Source organism: Aulostomus chinensis, chromosome 5, assembly GCF_037954235.1.
Source record: "Aulostomus chinensis isolate RoL2024-O1b breed Wild chromosome 5, RoL_Achi_v1.0, whole genome shotgun sequence".
In the NCBI taxonomy this organism is placed as follows: Eukaryota; Metazoa; Chordata; class Actinopteri; order Syngnathiformes; family Aulostomidae; genus Aulostomus; species Aulostomus chinensis.
In genome coordinates, this window is record NC_141324.1 from 21,947,847 (window position 1) to 21,968,777 (window position 20,931).

At 41.3% G+C, this 20,931-nt stretch overlaps 1 protein-coding gene across 4 annotated transcripts in view; it reads left to right on the plus strand.

The window, feature by feature from the left end:
• The first annotated feature begins 230 nt into the window (after nucleotides 1-230).
• Nucleotides 231-20,931, plus strand: part of brinp2 (bone morphogenetic protein/retinoic acid inducible neural-specific 2) — a 203,247-nt gene continuing 182,546 nt past the window's right edge. For 2 of the 4 annotated variants that reach the window (XM_086203891.1, XM_086203892.1), the window contains exons 1-2: nucleotides 231-463; nucleotides 1,135-1,225. The gene's annotated coding sequence lies outside the window, so the exon portion shown is untranslated. The remainder of the gene's footprint in view (nucleotides 464-1,134; nucleotides 1,226-20,931) is intronic. The other 2 variants (XM_086203889.1, XM_086203890.1) reach the window with 1 other exon arrangement.

Genomic DNA, 20,931 nt, shown 5'->3' on the forward strand with positions numbered 1-20,931 from the left:
ATAAAATGCATATTTCATAATCTTAAAGATTCATATCATTTAAAATATTTACAGTGAATAAATTAATCTCTGCCTACATGAACAGTCTGAGAAAACATGTTGAGGTGACGTCAGAGCTCTTCAGGTGGGTGTCCCTCCCTGCCTGTCTCGCTCTGGTGTCAGGGGGCGTGGCTTTCCCTCCCTGGCCGGCAACTCACACCTGTCTCCAATTAAGCTTCCCGGCAGTACTGACCCCAGCTCCTTGGAGCAATATGGAAGTTCTGATTGTCCGAGGGTTCGGCAGCCATTTTAGGCCTTTTAGTATCCAGGGATATACTGACAGGATACAAAGCCACGGCTAATATTAATGATACACAGCAGCTTCTGGACTGTATGGATTTTGGACTAAATGTGGACCATTGGGAATGTGAGACCATTTATGTGGGTGCTTGATATCATCTGGATTAACTCTTCAGCCTCTGGGGTGAGTACCTTATTTGATTGTTCATGAATGCGGTCAGGATTCGGGGATACTTGGAATGGGGGGGGGGGGGGCGGTGTTCGCGGGAGTTCCAATGAGCTCCAATGAGCCTTCCGGCCAGATTAAATGTCTGGTCTAATTCTGGGTCGGTCGGTGATGGGGAAGAGGACTGGCAGTCGCCTCACTCACCCCACCACCCCCCGCCGATAGCGGCGAACCCACGGTGCCTGAGGAACCGTCTGCCCGAAACGCCGGCTGTGCTGGGAAACTGGGGCCGGCGGGGGCCCTCCGATAATAGGTCACCTGGTTAGGACCTGGGGGCAGGCTCCATTGAATTATTAGCACCTCACAGAAAAAGTAAACTTACCGGTCAAGATACAGGCGGTCCTCTTGATGGTGTGTTAATGGAAGGCACAGCATCCAACTTCAAATTTAACCCATTGTTTTTTTTTTTGTGTTGTTTTTTTTCTGCTGCAAGTTACTTAAATGTTCTTGTGGGAAGCCTTGACTACAAAGTTCATTATGTTGCTATGACATGAAACCTCATCCATTTCTCTCTCACAGCAAAGTGCTGTCGGTAGACAATGGAGGCTAACGTCATTGGCTTTCTTCTTAGCATTGCAACCGCGACAGTACATACATGTTGATCCGCCATCATCTTCTCTCCTTGTCAGAATCGAAGCGGGAGGAGCGGTGCAAGAGCTTGTGGCCCGCCCAGTGGCTTTGTGACGTCGGAAGCCAGTCTACCTGAATCTGCCATGTAAGGTCTGCCTTTGATTCACAGCGATTTGAATGCAGAATTACTTTACTTTTAATTTTGAGCTTAGTTTTCCCAAGATATATCCTCTAGCATCAGAAAAATGCTGCATGAACATGTCAACAACATGAAAAATATAATTTTCATGAGAGTGGGTCTTTAAGCATGCACTTTGGCCCCCCAGTGGACAACATTGAGAACCCTGTACTAAATTGCTCAATTTCTACTTGGTGAAATTTGTTTTTCAAGACCCCCTTATCTGTAATGTCTGCCAAGGTATTCTCTTATCTCAAATCTTGATTGGAGAGTTTTATTGTGGCCACATTGTAAAATTTCTAAAATTCACAAAACTTTATCCAAATGCTAAACTCCACTGCTTATATTTATTTATTTTTAATTTTATTTTATTTTGGCGAACACAAGTGAATGTTTTAGAGGGCCATTGCTATCCTGCCTTCCAGACTTTTCATCCCCATTCAGTTTTGTGGGAAAGCCAGTAGATCCTGGGTTTGACTTGTACTTTATTGATATATAAATTCAGTAAGGTACCAGATGTCAACATGAAAGTATGTGTGACACAGTTCAACATTACTGATAATGATCCAATGCACCAAACAGAAGAACAAGAAAAATGTATCCTCTGGAGCTCTTACACCAGAAAATGCCAGTTGCTAGTAGGAGAAAACATTCGCTGGAGACAAGAAAAGGTCACATGGAAAAAGTAAATCTCGTACTTGAGAGTAGGATGGTTTACATGCAAAGATGTTACCACGAAGCAGACAAACCTATGAGACATGCCCTTAACATGGAAAACAACTGCTGTACAAAAGATTAATGAAGGTGACACGAGCTGAAGACAAAACTGGAAAGAGCACTGTGGATACTGGAGGAAGAGGTGGATCTCTGTCACAGACTTAACAATACAGCTGTACAGAGGAAAAATCGTAGTTTCATGCCCAGAATTCAGAGCCTTAGAGACAATATGAAATACAACAAGGCCCCAAAACAATTGCAAGACCTGCCAGGGCCTCTAGACTTGTTGTCAAGAGTTCAGGTTTCCTCTCACACCTGATATTACTCTTGCATGCCTTCTGCCAAAGAGGGCGGATCACCTCGAGGGGCCTCCTGTCATTCAAAATTATGCATCCATGTTGGGGGCAGTAGCAACGCTGAGGTTCATCCAAGTGTGAAGACATGGGCAGGGAGCAGGAGGATATTTCACTTTCTAATGGCATAGCCTTAAATTCCCCTCCAAGAGTGTTATTCAAAAACATCTGAATTTCTCAGTCACTCCTTGAGTATAAACAGTACCTGCAACAACGAAATGTTAATTTATGAGGCTACTAATTATTTCACACATGAGCTTCAATAGTGGCAGCAGACAGATTTTTCTCTAGGTCACCCCTTTCTTTTTTCTTTTCACCAAGACTGGCGACATGCCTTTTAAATGGACTCAAATTATTTGTCTATTAAAGAAAAAAAACGACGGTTCTTTCAGCTGAGATTGCATCAAGTTTGCTTGTTTGTCAAGGAGTGTTTTGTTTTCACAGTAGTTTCATGATAATTGCCCTTGATTGTTAAATTCCGGGTTAAACACCGCAGTGGATCTTACAGAACATGAGAAGGGCACAAGGCCGATTCGGGGCCCAATGAAGCGTATACATGCCGGAGTACTTTGCCTCCCAGCTACAGTATCTAGGTGTGCTGGTCTAACTTCGGTAACGAGTTTCGGGGGATTGAAACAATTATTAAGAGTTACCATGAGCTGAATTACTGCCAATATTCATCTTTCTATGTATTCCAAAAGTCCAGTTTTAGTCAGACGAGTGCGATAATTTTTTCCAACATAAGGTAACTTACTGCACACACATAGGAGCTTGGGCTTGTTAACCTGAAATAACTCTCCAGAGGTTTTATCAAGATGGCTGTCGAGTGGCCAGATTTGACCACCGGGACTTTGCCTGAAGCTGTATATATTTTTTTTCTTTTTTGTGGACAAATGTTTATCGAGCATTTTCAAGTCGGCGTGACCTTGTGGTGCAGCCCAGTAAATCTGCCATCCTCCATTGTTCGGAGACGATTCTGGCCGGCATCTCAGCACTTGCAACCGCATGTTCCTTTTAAAACAAGAGCAGTTAAGTGAATTCCACATTAATTCTGTTGGTAACATGATTGCTACGCATGATTGCTGTGCACAGAGTTCTGTGCTTGATGGATGGAGGAGGGACAGTGTGCAGCTCTCTACTTAAGAGTTGCAGTTGTTAGATAAATTTCCATAGTGAGGCTCATCAGGACATTGTCTTCCCTTCATGGTTGTGCAGAGTAATAGGACCTTCATTCACCTGAGAACATTTGCTATTTTGAGATCCTGTCAGTATCCTCCTTCATGTTCTTTATCTAGGCTGTTGTGTGAGTGTGGTCTCGGATGGGTATATTTAGTTTGGAATATTTCTTTTGAATCTGGAGACTCTTGTATGTTCATTTGACGCGTTAATGCCTGAGCGGCTTCTCAGATGATGAAAGGAGCCTTTGCTTGCATTCAAGAAATAATAACCTTCTTGTGCTATGGAAGAATTCTTGCCATTACTTAGTTAATAATGTTACATTCAAAGAACATTTTCTGTCTGTTGTAATATGCAATAAATACCCTTGAAGCACGTGTCCCTGACTGCACACACATTTCTTCAATATAATGAATAATCTAATTGAAACTGTAGTGCTGATACCACATCACACACGGAAATTGTGACACATTCTCTAAGGTTTTTGAAAAATAAGTTAGAACTTCCAGAATTATTTCTTTTGAAGTGCACCAACTCAACACAGCTTATGAATGTTAAAATAAAAGGAAAATCAATACAGGTAATCATCTAATTGATTACATCCAAAGGTATTCAGATTCAAAATTAATCAAGCAACAAAACCCTGGAAGCTTGACAAATCACCCAATTCCCTCATAGGGGAAAAGTGTCCAGAGAGATATTGACAATATGCAAATTAGTGACACTGACGGATTTGCACTGTAGTTTCGTTAAACGTCCTGGGAAAAGGCTGAGGAAGCAGCTGACTGCAGTAACATTTCTAGTAGTGACACATCAGTTTACTGTCAACACCAATGTCTTCTACATCTATGTCTTCTCGATCATTAAGTTATCATAAAACTCCCGAGGAGGCTACAACACATTGACCAGAGAACGCGTTTATTGAATGTCACGGTGGAAGGAACAGAAATGAAAGTGATTGGGATGAGGAGGAGCAAATCAGTTCATTTGAAATGAAGGGGGAAAAAATGACAAACAAGACCCTCGCCAGCCATTTAATACATTCGTTGGATGCTCTTGTTGAATTTGAAAAGGGGAAAAGAAACAATAGCCTTGGGATCTTAAAAACAATTTTGAAAGAATATAACCTGTAGGTGAGGATACAGCGGCTTTGTCATTTTGAAAGAGGAGCTGAACACTGTCACTCTACTTTCTAACCATGAACATGCTCCACTTCTGGAGCTGCTGAAGGGCCTCAGCACTGCAGTGTTTTCACTCCACCCTTGGTGACCACAAATAGCCTTAAAATCAATAAGAATGTGATTAGATGAGGGCCCAGCTTGTGCAAGCTCAAACTGTTCATCGTAAAGTAAAAACAAGTTTGCCAGTTGTGTGTGGAAGGCTTGTCTTTCAGACACTTATTCCAAATAGTCATAATAAAACAGCATATTAATTCCACCAGTAAAAACACTCCACACTTTCACTGAGACAGAGAGAGAGACTGCATGCAGCGTGAGCTGTATCTCTATTGACTGTTAAAGTAACACAGCAACTTTTTCGGGTGCTGTGCTCATTGTTCATCTTCCCTGGAGGCAGATGAGATAGATCCCATTCTCTCCTCTGTGCTGTGTTAGGGAGCTGAGACTTAAAGAAACCAGCTTACCTATCGTTAGCTTAGCATAATAAATAGGGCTGGGTATCGATTCAGGTTTTCCAGATCGATTCGATTCAATATGACAAGGTCCCCATTCGATTCGATTCGATTTGATATCGATTTAGTCAGGGATATTAGTTAAAATAATCCTGTAAATTTAACAAGGGACCTTTTGGCCTGGTACATTATTAAAATGTATGTTTACATTAAGAATTAAAGCCAAGAATTACTTTCTTTCAAACATGCATGCATGTTTGGGATTGTCACTTCACTTAATTGTTTGCGTGTAGGCAAAACATAGCGTGGCTCCAGAGTTTTAATGAGACTTCGGAAACAGTTGTTTTAAACGACACTGTATGGTCATATGTCCTTGCATATAGAAATTGCAACACCTCTGTTATTTTCTTTGCACGTTGAGAGTTTGCTGGTAACTTAGGTGCCAATACCTGCTCCAGGCTGGTTTGTTTGAGCCGTGCTGACTGTTTCTGGGTGAAGTCTCATCAAATGGCTGCGAAGATTCATCACGTTGCCACTGTATTTGACCTTTCCTTTGCATGTTACTTGTTTTTTGGCCAACTCATCGTTTTCTTTCAACTTGTCAAATCCGAAATGCATCCAAACTTCAGCTTTTAAACTCGTCGTCGGTGCCTTGAGAGATGGACTTGCCTCCATGTTTGCTTGACTGCTGGCAGTGACATCTCACGAGATCTTGTTCTGTGGAAAGCAGCGCTACATGCTGATCACACGAGACTAACAGGGTTGATACTTCATGCTGCTTCTCTGCACCTCCAATGAAAGAAAAACTACTCGAGTTAAAAGTTCGATCTTTGGACTTTATGAATCGATTATGAACCATTTAAAGGGAGATCGATTAAAATCTATTCTATTGATTACTTTTTTTAAAACCCAGCCCTAATAATGAATGCTAGTAGACAGGCTGGTAGCTAAGTAGGTACCGCAAAAGATGATGATTTTGGTTCGAATGAGAACTTTTTTTTTTTCTAATATGAGAAATTGAGACTCATCATTGGCAGCCTGAAATGAACAGCCATCTCAAGCTGCAGCTGCATGGTATCCTCTCTCCATCAGTGACCAGATCATATCTAAATATCCTGTTTTTTTTTTTTTTTTTTGCATCACTCTTATGTAGGCACTGTCTGTTCTTCTAGGGAGGACTGGCTCTTATGAAAGAACTAATGAGGATGAAATTACCCTCTTTTCTAAGGTATTATGTTAAAATTCCGGTAGTTTAGACTGAAGGTAATTTAAGAAAATGCAGTAATGGCTAAAATAAAAGATAAATGAGTCTCCACATGATCAGGACAGCCCCTGAAACTCCCCCTTGAATCTTTATTCTGGTTTTCTCTCTCTGTAGCTGCTCATACATTTTGGGTGGTGGTATAAAAGAGATTCTTCTGTATGGGAACAGGTTGTTTGACATTTGGAGGGCTTTTGGTTCAACTTGAACAATATTTAATTTTAATATTTTTGCTGACTTTTGTTGCTGTGGTAACAAAGTATGCCACCTCCACATTGCCAACGCTAACAAGCTTACTTCACAAAAACAGTCTTCTTTTACATCCCCAGTTGAGCTAATACCAGCAGTGTCTTTGAGATCTTGCAGAAAAACCCACTCTCGACTATAAATAATAATAGTCATCTTACACTCATCCAGTTACACTCATGTACTCTTGGAGTTTGGTATAATCCTGCAAGCTATATGTTCATTTATGTCAGTAAATGCAACCTCAGACGGATGCATTCCCTGTCTCGCTATCCTTGCATGACTCTCACTGTTAATCCAACAGCTTTGTCGGATTCATGTATCCATCCAAATTCATGACTTCCACTATTCCACTCATTAAAGGGGATTTAGATACTAAAACAGCAAGACTTTCATCAGGATAATTGGAAAAGGAAAGGGTATTTTGTGGACTTGTACTCTGCATGAGCTATATAGAAGGCTAATTTGATTTGCAACCCTAAAACCACTGACGCCTGAGCAAATATACAGATGGTAATCCTGTTCTCTGGTAAACAGCATTTGTGAGAAGTCTTTGATCCGACATGCCATTTAAAAGTGTTTTGAATTCTTAATATTTATCTACAGTATGAATTAGAATGGATGCTCTGTACTGTCTTCAGGCCAGTGACAAACGCATGTGCCTAGCAAATGGCTTCTCTCCGATGCACAGCCTGATGATCTCTCATTGTCCATGTAATTTCATGTGCGACTTTCTTTTCAATGCATTTTTAAATTGATTTCTTTCATCATTTTTATTCAACAGATTTCTTGATAACAGCAAAAAAAAAAAAATCACTCTATATTTTTCTGTTTTACTTTAAGAGCTTTAATTTATGATCGAATATAAAAGTAGCAATACAATGAAACCAAATATAACCCAGTGTATGACTACTATTGAATGCTATTTAATGAAATAACCCAGTGAGCGGGTAAAATGAACCCACGATATGTTAGGAGCGTGATGCTAATTTGACTTTCTGCTGTTTACAAAATATACTATTGTGAGTCGCTTTAGACTACAGCATCAAATATAATTGTGTAATAATAGTGCATCTCAGTGCTTTCATGCCTCAGAAATGACGATTCCACAGTTGTGCTCCTTGCACACAGGCCTGGTGAGCTGGGAACACCAACTGCTGCCTCTCAGTCTCTGGCAGCTGTGCAGCTCTGGCACCTTGTCCTCCTCCCTTGCTTCCTTGTCTGTTCTTCTGTGGCTGTGTGGTGTCTGAGAGTCTTTATTTTATAACCTATATCCCATCATGTAACATACTTTAGGAGGCGGGGCTTGTGTCACTTGGTGACAAACTTGTGACAGCTGCTGTATGAGGAGCATTCGCGTATCCTGGGTGCTGCCCGGTGACGCTGGTGTTGGTACTGAGGGTGAAGGCATCCAGCTCACTGCAACAGGCCACCTCTTTGTTCTCTGCTCATATGAGCTGGTGCTAACCCTCTGATCCATTATGTCCTCTGCTCCTTCTGTTTTTGGTGTTGTTTTACAGTACTGGATCCCTTCTGGTTTCTTCCCCACACTGTTGTCATCCACTGCTTTGTCCTGGTAGGAAGATTAAAAACACAAATTAATAAATCTCATTGTAAAAAAGATAAATTGAATGGCCATGCAGGAATTAAATGAAGACATAAATATGGGTCATTTATGCATTTGAAGGGTGATAAGTCATTATTTAAACTAAGAAATATTAAAGATTTGTTCTAGTTGAAAGATACAAAGTATTGAGGAATATCTATGCTACTGAATGTACATCAAAAATAAATCTGTCAGTTCTCTTTTTGACCCAAGTTGTGTATTGGAGTGTTACTAAATCCTATTTTGGTTTGACGCTCCAGCAAGCAGTTTAATGAGCAGAAATGATTCCGATCATCGTGCGAATAAGTTGCTTTTTACAATTTCTGAAGATGAATAATTTGTTGATGGTTTATCAACACATTTACAAAGAGGCTTAGTCATACAGGTGATATGCATTGTTTGTGTGACTGGGTGAAAGCACCTCAGCCATGTCTCTCCTTCCATCTAATGACTGGTTGGAATTTATTTTAGCTGCTTTCATTGTTGCTTGAAGCCTGCCTTGATCAAAAGTTCCTGTGACAAAATTACGTTCCCATGTCGCCAGGTTAGTTACATGTCATAGAGCTCACCAGGGTCGGAGAGGACGCGCCATCCTGAGCCTCCTGTGATTATTTGTGTCCTCCTGGTATTAAACATTGACCTCATGGTCTCACCTGGATGTGGAGATAAGCATTGGAGGGTAAATACTGTAGTGAGAAAGAGCAAGTCGTCATCTGACATCTGTATCAAAGAAATCTCTACAATATACAATATGTTGTAACCTTCAACCCACCTGTGTGCTCTTTATGATCAGTGAGAGGACTCTAACCTGCTGACATTTTCTTGAGAAGGATGACCTATCAGGACATACCTGAGAGTCCGTGTTAGTCCTCCCTCACCCTCCAAACATCCCTTAGATATCAGATAGAATTCAATGCATGGGAAACGCGCTTTAGAGTAGTATTTTTCTATTGACTGCATTGTTTGTCCTTGAAGTAGAGATGTGTTATAACTCACACTTCTTGAGGTGCTATTGCCCTTTCATACATCACTGGTTCCATGACTCCTTCCATCATCCTCTAGCCTTTCCCCACAGGACTACAAAGCGCTGTTTTTTGTTTTGTTTTTTTTGTTTTTGTTTTTGTTTTTAGTGATGGATGTGGCACCAAACAGCAGTTTGGTACATAGCTCTTGGTACATGCTGCCTAAATGGGTCGTCAGGTCAGAGCAGTTGGGAGGCAGACATGTCTGAGGTGGGTGTCAGTACACACCTCAACCAGATGTGTCACCAGGAGCTGCATAACCGGCCACAGACTTAATATCACATTTTTTTTCTTTTTTACAAAAGAGACACTGTATTCATGCAGCACTGATGCGCAGTCACGCACCAAGCAAACTGCTCTCAGATATAGCTTAATGTGTCCCAATGTTAGGCATAAAATTAGTTCATTGTAGTAAATTAGGGTTAGAAATGGAAATCTGCAGCGAAAACTAGCTCATATTTCAAGTAGAAAATCCGCACCAATCCCTAGCATTTTCTCTTAAAAATCAGGACTGCCTGCCTGCTATGTAACACCTGTCATGCAAGCTGCAAAGCACTGGCACGAGGCTCCCCCCAGCTTTTTTGCTGACTGTCTTGTTTGGCAGACACCCTCTTTTTAACCTGTACAATCTGTGTACATTAGGATCAGAGCTGAGCCAAACATTGCTGTAACTTGCATAATCCAAGCACAACACAAGAGAAGCGGTGTCATCACAACTGCCCACGACCCGTGTTTGTCTTTGGCATGTAGTCCTGTCCTGCTGTGGGCCTCATCAGATCATCTCGGCTCTCCACAATATCCATTGTTGTTCCATGAGTCCGTATGGAACTCTGTAGGTTGTCACTGCACGCTTAAGGAGAAAACACAGCCGACTCCATATGTGATGAAGTATGTAGCAGTGGAAGAGGTGGAGCAAATGACCAGAACAGCTTGAAAGGGTGTTATTGATCATACTTTTATTCCTAGGGGAAAAAAAAAAAACAATGAAGAAAGTTGGGGGGGGGGGGGGCAAAATCCCTTTGCCGAAACAACCAGGATCCGAACAATATTGAGGAACATACGTTTCATTCATATTCATTTAGTGAAATAAAACGGACACGTTTTCGTCATCTCAAATACTGAGAAATGCAAAAAGGTTATTATCCTCATCCACCCATTACCCATTCTTCGCCTCTTAAGCGGCACCAGACACCCTTGCTGCTCCTCCTTGGAGACCCGAGGCATTCAGGGCAGATGAGACATATAATCCCTTACGCATATTCCTCCCTGGGGTCTCCTCTCAGTTAGATGTGCCTAGAATACCTCCAACGGGAGGCACCCAGGAGGCATGCCCGCCCAGATCACCTCGGTTGGCTCCTCTGAGTTCCCCCCTGATGTCCTCGCCTCTTGGCCTTTCTCTGACTGAACCCAGGCACCATATGAAGGAAACACATTTTTGCCGCATGTACTCACAATCCTATTCTTTCGGTCACTACCCTAAGCTTTGCCTTCCGGCTCAGCTCCTTCGCCACAACAGACTGGTGCAATGCCCACATTAATACCAAACTGCCTGTCAACCTCACACTCCTTCTTATTTGTCCTCATGATGAAGGCTCTGAGATACCCACCTTGACAAGGGGCACCAGCTCACCCTGAGGTCGCTGATGAATCACCCACACAACAAACTTGTGTGACATATTAAGCATGAGCTGTCTGGCAAGTAGGTGCACTTTGTTTTACCAAGTCAGGCAACTTTCACAAATCTTTCTACTTGTTTTGCCCTCTGTAAAAACTTGCTTACTCCCAGAAGAAACATTTTCCCATCTAATAGAGGTAGGAAGAACAAATAGCTAGGGTGAACTAATTACTGCAGGAAACCAGCCAACACATTTCGCTCACTGCCTCTACCCTTGCTCCCTCTCCACTGCTTCACACACACCTTCCTTGTATTGACCACCCCCCCCGCACCCCCACCCCATGAAAAGTGACCACGGGGAGTGTTTCTATATGTAAGTTTTGTAAGACGGATGGACAACATCTGCCACAAAGCCTCTCTGGACATATTACCTGAGACACCAAACAATAACCTCCAAACACACCCACAGACAACAAACTGAAGCTTTGCCCTGTCTACCCCCCCCCCACCCCCCACCCCCCCCCACACACACATACACTTGCCGAGACCTGACCTTCTCGTTCTGACCATGATCACCCCCATGGGCACGGGTGGCATCTGGCTATCTAATGTGTGTGTCCTGCATCATGCTTGTGTGTGTGTGTGTGTGTGTGTCTGCTTCACTGCATGCCAGTGCTGGCTTGCCTGTTTACATGTGGTTATCTGTGTGTCCCTGCTTGTGTGTGTTGTTGGCATGAAAAACAATGCCGTAAGGAGCCGGGGTAGGATCAGAAGGGCCGGTGTGCCCCCAGAGTTTGACCATCTGTGCGTTATTGGTTGTCATTAAGGTTTCTAATTCGGAGGTGTCTTGGGGATTAGCCAAACGAGGGCAGAAAATGTCATTACGTTGTTCCTCCTGCTGAGCTGCCGTGACCATATTTACATATTTATACACCTTAATTGTCTTTGCCTTGCTGCCGTGACATTGAGGCAGAGTTGAGTGCCAAGGGGGAGTGGGATGTGGGGGGGTGAGAAGTGGAAGACAGATATTTTATACACTGTCAAGAAGCATTGAGCTTTAAAGTGGATTTAAGAAAACAAATTCATTAACAAACGGAAATAATGCAAATGAAATCAATATTTTCTTGTACTGGATCTGTTACATGCGTTGAAAAGACAAGGAAAAGGGATACCTTTTTTGTGTGAATGTTTTAACATTTGATAATTAGTTTAAGATGAAAGTATTTTTTAATGTGTACATCTCAATTCAATTAGTATTGCATAGATTACATGATTAATATTTAATTTGTGTTATTTGATCAATTACTGTAAAAGTAATTGTTTTAATCACTTCATTTGTCAGAAGGCATGAAGTCTTCTGTGGAGAACTTTGAGTCTGTGTGCAGGGAGATGAAAAATTCAGTCATGTTTTGACGAAAGATGACCAACTGTGACCATATTTGGGCTTCCCTTCTTTTTTCCTCTGGACATTCTTTGTATGTGTATGAGAACATTTATTAAACTTCTTTTAGTAACTCTATTCTTAACCAAAATTGCCATGGCATCTATTTTTTTTTTTTTTTTATTTTGGAATAAAATCAAATGAAAGGATAGATTATTTTTCGGAGGAAACAGGTCCCCGAGGGACCAGAGGTAGAGTGGCCCCCTAGCAACAAAAGGGACGCTTCTATCCTCACTATCCCCAGTGACTATGCCCAAGTATTCTTGAGCAAGATACTGAACCCCTAATTGCTCCTGATGACCTTGCAACCGACTGCCGGCCCGTCCAGGGTGAACCCCGCCTCTCACCCCAATGTCAGCTGGGTAGGGTCCAGCCCCCCATTCAAACTTTCTTATTTGTGTCATCCAGCAACAGGGGGGCTACTTGAGTGACAGCAGAAACCTGTTCTCGCTTCTAACTCAAATACTGAAGCCGGGCCAGCAGTTCTGAAGCATCAATTTTGGTTGTGCAGGTCAGGCAGAAAGTGAGTGTCAGGTGGGCGGGGAGGTCAATGGAACATCACAAACAAAACAAAGTACTTTACATGTGGCACCGAGGTCTCCACAGCATTTGATGTATTATAATTGCTTTTAGGATATAAATGTTTGGCATATACAAAAAAAATAGTTGCCACATTAGTTTGCTTAAATAGAAAGTGAAGTTTTCTCCTAACAGCATTGCCTTTGTGGCTCAATATTTACAGATATTGCCTCTTTCTCACACATGAATGAAGTAAAATGAGCATCTACAGTATGTTCTATTTTGTTTCATTTTATTGAACATAAAATTTATATATTGATTATTTATCATATTTATTTTAGGCGTCATTTTTAATGCTCAACTGTATTTTATCGCCATTTCTTGTATAAATGTATCTGCCCTCTGCATTAAGATTTCCTGTTTTCATTTCTATCTATCTTACCGATCTATCTATATTGCAATTGCAGATGATTCATGTCTACAGCACTCACTCCTGTGAGCTTGTTGAGAGGCCTCAAGTGACACTGTTCCGCCAAAAATATTGAGTCCAGCTTGTTTCTTGTGCTAGTAAACTGTTAAATTTGACAAAAGCGGTCCTGGCTGAACTGCATTTATAGTCAGCACAGTAATTGGCAGGTACATTATTTCATTTTGAGGGTCTGCCTCCCTACCCGCCAATCCTGACGCGCCAAATGTTCCGACAGTTTACCATCCCCACTGTGAAAGCTATTAGAATTTGAACCAAGCCTTCATTATTCAATCAAGGTTAAAAGACTGTTCATTTGTTAGCATGCACATGATTACACTCATGAACATATGTTGTTCTACTTGACTGGCAATGTCTGGTTTAACCTGCAACAGATGACAGAAAAATTTAATTGAGACAATAAACTATACACACTTTCTTGCTTTTATTTTTTTTTTTTGTTCCTTGAAGGAGCTGGAGGCTGACAGATTTCATTAGCTGGTTATTGCAAGCGGCAAAGTGGTCAGTCAATTTGAAAACATATTATTTATTATAGACCGGTGATTGACAATTTAAGTGCATTAGTTGCTAACACAATTTCTATATGGTGTTAAACAGCATAAACATGATGTATTGTGTAATAAAGCCTTGAGTATCTCCATTTCAAGCTCTATAGAAGCTTATCACCGTAAACTTTTAATGAACTCTGATGTTTTTCTTTGGCCCCGGAAGATAATGTCCTCTCCAATGCATACGGTGGGGAAGGGAAACATGTTGGCAAGGTTCCCATGTTCCCAGTATTGCCTGTTTTTTATTTTGTCTCAATCTTGAGTTGTTTAGAATGATAGGCACGGTCAGACAAAGTCCCAATGTTCATCCACGCTGGCGTTTCTCTACAAGGTGTTACAGTAATAAGGATTAAGAGGCTAGAAGACAAAGGCTAACACTGCAAGCTAGTCCTGCACCTCCATCCACAACAGTGCGGCCAACTTGAGCAACTTCGTGGACAAACTTAAGAGAAATCCCACAGACTGCAGTTGTCATAATTTCCCTGCAAGCTTCCCACTCTGTCATGGTAGTGAGATTCAGCAGCCCAGAGGGTCAAGCTACCGCTACCACAAAGACGTGAGGAGCTGGGAAGCTAACACTCTAGCCTTACAGATGCGAGTAACTCTTCAGATAGTTAGCTTCGAACTACGAGTGATTGTTTAACTTGTGCAAGCAGCTGAAAGCACAGCAGAGTTGTTGTGTTTAAGTTTAGGGTTTCATTTTGTAAGAGGACATCAAGATTGTTAAATCAAGAGTTGTAGCAGCAACAAGTAGCAGCATTAGCTAATGAGTGCTGGTTAACATGCGCATTAATGATGTGAGCCGCATTTTGCTGTGATACTGTGACTTGCTCGAATGTCTTACCACAGAAACAGACAAATATGTACCTAAGAACAGCTTTATTGTGAATTAAGTTGATAAAATACCCGAACATTACAAGTAGGAGAGAGGAATTACATAAACTCATGGCATCACTGTCTGCTTTCTATCTTAAATGTTGCTGCATAGTTGAGCTTTTATAGTTTTCTTTCAGCTGTCTCATCTCATTGCCATCCTATGAAACACATCAGTTCTCTAGTAAACAAACACAGCTACTTCTCCTGGGTGCAGCCATCTGGCCTGTTATACTCCTGAAACCAGTTACACAGACAATAATGAATATTAATAATGAATACTCTATGAGTGAAACTGTTGAACTCTAATTCTTGATGGACCTGTTGTTGTTTTAGGGACACTTTTTAATTGATTAAGTAGTCCTTGACCTAAAAATTTTGAGGATTACTGAACTGCGGTCGTCAGGAATGCCACAATTGGTTTCACCGGTAATAGTTATCGAATGAGAATATTATTCTGAAAGTAAAGTATTTATGCCCGTCATTGAATTGATTGGCTGACTAAATTTTTATAACTGAGATGAAGTGAAACTTTTCGATAGCCAGCAGGCCCAGACAGCAAAGGTGACGCCATAAGTCAATCAGAGCCTCTGAGTGAAAGATATATTTGCCTGAGGCTCACAAATCAACAGGCTCTCCATCAACTTTTGAAATGCCTCACTTTTATTGTTGACATATTAAGCCAATGCTTTACTATTAAATCAGTCAATCAGACTTCATTTGTTTAGCACTTTATACACATTCAACATGGTTCCTTTTTTTTCTCTTTTTAAGTAAATATAGAGGAAAAGGCGGGTGTCCATGCTCCATCGACGCTGCTTGATCCCATGGTTTTATTACAAACTACTGTTGTTATTTGAATTTTTGCCATTTAACCAAAGTGAGCCACTTCATCTCTGTCTGGCCCATTGAAAGGAGTGAATCATTGTCTGTGGGATGTTCATGATTCACTTCTTATGGCATTGAGTCTGACAGAGCACCAGAAAGTACCCACCTCCTCTGCTCGACAAAGCCAAACACGGTATCTGCAAAAGGGCCAAACCAAGAGAAAAGAAGTTGTTGTTTTTTTGTCTTTCTGTCTCCATCCAGTTATATATGACTACCAAATGCATGTTTAATTTGATGAGAGTGAAGCATATTTTAAGATGACCCTCAGGGTGACCTTGGCAGCTTTGTGCAGACACTGCACATCGCCTTTATTTTACTGCATTATAGTTATATGGCCATAAAGTAATACGCTGCAGTAAGTAAGCATTCATGGGAGGAATATCACTTAATTTTTTATGTAATGGAGGGGGGCAATTACCAAATTTATATGTAGACACACTACATAATGCCTAAACAATGGCAAACTAACAGAATAAATCCATCAGGCTGCTGAAGAGAACTTTCATCAAGTATTTTAGACCCACTGCAGAAATTGCTTGTGTGTTCCCGTTCAAATGACAAATTTTGACGCCCAGAAAGACACAGCAGCCTTATTTCCAAGTTGGTGTAAAACAAACCAAACAGCAGTTCTGGATGTTGTTGATGGTGAAACCAAGGCAAGCTGCAGTGAGTGCAGTTCGTGAATCCTACATTGGTTTTGCGAAACATTTCAGATATGACAGTAAAATCCAGTATCCTTGCAAAGCGCTGAAGTAGAACACTGACTGGTGTAGACATGGAATTTTACCTTTGTGTGGCAGTAGAGTTTTCTTTGTAAAATTCAAATGTCTTCACAAGGGAAACAGAGAGAGGATGAGAAATGTGATAAAATTCCTGATGCTGTTTATAGCAAAGGCGGTTTTGGGTTACGTTTGCATCCATGAATATGAAGAAAGATTGTTTTTGAGTAAAAAAACAAACCGTTTTCAGTGTTTGATGTAAAACCATGTCTTTGGCATGATAAGTTTTGTAGTTTTTTTTTTCACAGATACAGTATGGCCACACTCTGCAGTGACAACTCTTTCCAGTCTCGTGCTGCTTCCAGTATATGCTACAAGCCTCAGTAAAAAGCTGAAACTTCACCACCTTTTAGCGGTTTAGCTTTCTTCAGGCAATTATTTATCCCTGCTGTCCAGTATTTAACATCACACCGCTGAACTAATGGCAAATTATACAAATAGTGAGTTGAAGCTGCGCTCCCGAGTGGGCGTTGTACTATATAAGCCGTGAGACAAAAGAAATACATATCCTGTGGGATTTCAGTGAACTGTTGTCATCCTCTTGCTCCTCTCCCGTCACAGTCCTCTGTTCTAGACGTCTCTGCTTTAATCCTTCATTTGTTTCCAGCGGGGGGATGTGGGATCACAGTATGACTGAGTAGCCTGATTAGAAGACAAAAAACGCGCACTTGGCTTTTACCATAATACAAAATGTAATGGTTTTGCATTAAGAATGTTCATCCTGCCAATGAAATGTTCTCCTGGCTGAGAGCTTGGCTCTGGTGCATCTACGTGTACCGAGGTGAGCAATGCACTTTAAAAATTCTGCTTGTATAGTTAAATCTATATACAAAGTGCTTTTAATGAACAGAGCCATCCCCGGTGCATAAGAAGTATATAAGTAGGAGGCTCGAACAGAAAATGAATTTTTTTTTTTTGCAACTTTGCTCTACTTTCTGTGTTTATGTTAATACAGCACAACACATTAAAACAACACCTGGGCCAGGAACCCTGAATTTTATTTTTTTTTTACATGATTTCCTCGCTCATCTGATCTCATCCAATATCCTGCCGACACCCTCGTCCCTCTGAAGCTGCAAGCTGCAAACTTCTGGGTCGCTGATGCAGGCCACCATGCATTTATTGCTCTGCCAAACAGGCTTGGACTGCTCTTCTGATGTCAGTCCATTTCAATAACTTCCCTTCTGCTGGCCACAGTGAAAGAACTCTTCTTCACAGTATGAAAAGCTGGTACGGTAAAATCATAGAGGCAACATAAGAATGAGATTTACCGTTTGTGGGGTAACTGTTGCATCACAGGAATTACTAATTTTTAAGTGCATGAATAAAGGGCTGGTTTAAAAGTGACATGAAGCCAACGTTTACATGCTTTTGCTCTCATCAACAACCATGAGAAGTGTGTGTGTGTATGTATGTGTATATATATATATATAGATATATATAGATAGATATAGATATATAGATAGATATAGATATATAGATAGATATATCTATATCTATATCTAGATATAGATAGATATAGATATATCTAGATATATCTATATCTAGATATAGATAGATATAGATATAGATATATATTTAGAAAAATAATCTCTTGCAGTTAAGAAAACAACAACCTCCAAACACCCCAGTCCAACCTCTCACATGCATGCTGATGGAGTGCTGCAGGGTGATATGTTTGAAGGCCAAGCAAGAAGTCAGCGTTTCCATGGGTTCCTGCATCCAAAAACTAAGGGAATTTTCATACTAGATTTTTGGATTACTGACAAAATAAACAAGTAATAAGTAAAGAGGTAGTAAAAGTTAGTAATGGTAGTGATTTTAATTTACATGTTTAATTTCATAGGAAAATCATCGTATCTTTTTTCAAGCATACGCGCAATTGTTTGCGGTACAAAGGGAATTACACCACAGATACATGACTTAAACAGTGCAATGACTTGTGTGCGCTTGAGTTTTCAGTGGGGTGATGTTTAATGTCTGTGACAACTTCCGTGGTCTCTTTCAGCCACTTGTTCGCAACTGCCATTGTTAACACACATGAATGCATTTGAATTCACACGTGATTATTACTAATATACTCAACCATAAACCCACTGACTTGGACATGAGAAAAGTGGCGCTAATTGTAACAGTGCACAATACTTCACTTATCCATGTATCTGTTGTTGAATACTATATTGTAATAAACAAATACAAGCTGGCCATTGTAATCTACGTGGCCTCCAGAAGCACCTCCCTATGGCTCCAGTTACAAAAACCACACTCCACACTCCTCCTCTGTGACTCAACCAGGAAGTGTATAGCTTCAAATTCCTCAGCTGTTCCTTTTACCCTAGGAACCGGGTAAGACCATCTACTTTACAAATGTGTTAGCTTGTCTACCAAAATAAACAGCCGGCATAGCTGCATGAGGTACTGGTTCAACAGCTGATTGATGATGTTTTATGCTTTGCAGACCAAGGAATCCTCCAATGTTGTGTGCGCGCACGCACACACACTGAAAACATTAATATAATGTGACATTCAAGGAACTAAAATGGAGGAGTAGCTCCCTCTTTGAAAAAGAGAACAGAGAGAATTAAAATAGGTGGATCTTTGAAGGGATATAGTGATCGGGGGCTTGTTGTAAAACTGCTATTTTGTTCCCCTCCATCGGTGGAGTTCTGGCCCACCCCCCGGCAGCGGTTCTCTAGCCTCCAGCAGAGCCATTTAGAGTAGCAAGGGGAAGCGAGCCGTGGTCCTCCAGCGCACTGCAGGAGATCTGTGTGTTGTTGATTGCATTGACAATGAATCTGACTGAATATCTAACATAAAACTGTCCTCCTTACACATAGTTTTGAACACCATAGGCCAAACTTTGGGTTCATATCAGTGGTGCTAGGCGCGATTAAATAAATGCATCAAAATCATTCAGGTGGCATCAGATTGTCAGACCTCTCTGAGTTTATCGCACGCATGGAAACTGTTCACTTTGGGGAACCCAGTGGTGGAAAATCAATGAGCATTTTTATACAACTACTGTATTTAAGTGCAGTTATGAAGTATCTGTCCTTCACATGATATTCTATTTTATGTTTATTGATACATTTTTTTACATGTTAGGGTACTTTGAGCACTCCCAATCATTGGAATACCAAATATAATGGAGAGTGTTTGGGTTTACTTTTGAATCTTGGATAAACTAAAGATCAAATACGAATCTTCGTCTACTCAGGTAGAATTTTGAATGGAGACTAACTTTTACGCTATGCCCAGTGTTCTATTTTATCTTAGTATTTGTACTTGGACTCAAGTAAAGGAACTGCATGCTTCTTTGTGAACCTATGAACAACTGTTACTATTAGCGTGAGCTAGTTCACGTTACTTCGTCAGCATTAACGAAAACCCCCCAAATCTGCAATGTTATGATGCAATGTTTGTCCTGGACAGGATGAGACCTATGTTACAGTGAGACTACCCGTAAAGATTTAAATAAATTGAGATTATATGCAGAGGCAGCACGCTGGTGCAGTGGTCAGCACTGTTGCCTCACAGCAAGAAGGTTCCTGATTCAAGCCCTGGCTCAGGCACAGGGATCTTTCTGTGTGGAATCTGCATGTTCTCCCTGTTCCTGTGTGGGTTCTCTCTGGTACTCCAGCTTCCTCCCACAGTCCAAAGACATCAAGAGGGGACGAGGCTGATTGATTCTCTAAATTGACTGTAGGTGTGACTGTGAGTGTGAATGGTTGTCTGTCTCTATGTGTTGGCTCTGGGATGGACTGGTGACCTGTCCGGGGTGAACCCTGCCTCTCACCAGAAGGTGCTGGGATAGACTCCAGACCCCCACCGTCCGTGACCCTTAACAGGATGAGCAGCAGAAAATGGATGGATGGATGGATGGATGGATGGATGGATGGATGGAGATGACATGGAGGGTTCTTTAAATACAAATTTACGGCTCTTTAATGACCTTTTACAACCATGAACTCGTACCCTGCTAATAAATCAAGTCAGTCTGTCATTAGATTTTCCAAAATGACTCTTAAAAACTTCAACACTCGACACCTTCAAATCCTCAGACACTCGAATCCTGACTGGAACTCTGCAGTCAGGTTGTTGATGCTTTGATTTGAGGGAATGTTGGAGGTTTGTTGATGTGAGCCTTAAATTAGCAACAAATAGGTAAGGTTGCGCCTGTGATGATGATCCCCGGGTGCCTTTTTTAAATAAAATGCAGCCCGGCTCTTGCTGAGCTGCTCGCTCCTGCTTGGCAGCAAGTGATGAATGCTTTGTGGCTCCAAGTTAACCAAGTTCATATTGAAACACTCCCTGAAGCATTGCCATCAATCAAAGCCCTTCCCAGGAGCTGTCAAGTGATTTTTTTCCCCCCTTCCTCGTCTTCTACCATGTGTGGTTGCGCCACAACAATCGCAATATCCATCCCTTACTCATTTGCTCTCTTTCACAGGCGGCTCAGGCTGTTGCTTCTTTCTCCCCCGCAGCCCTGGGCAGTATATTCTACATGCTCGCCACTC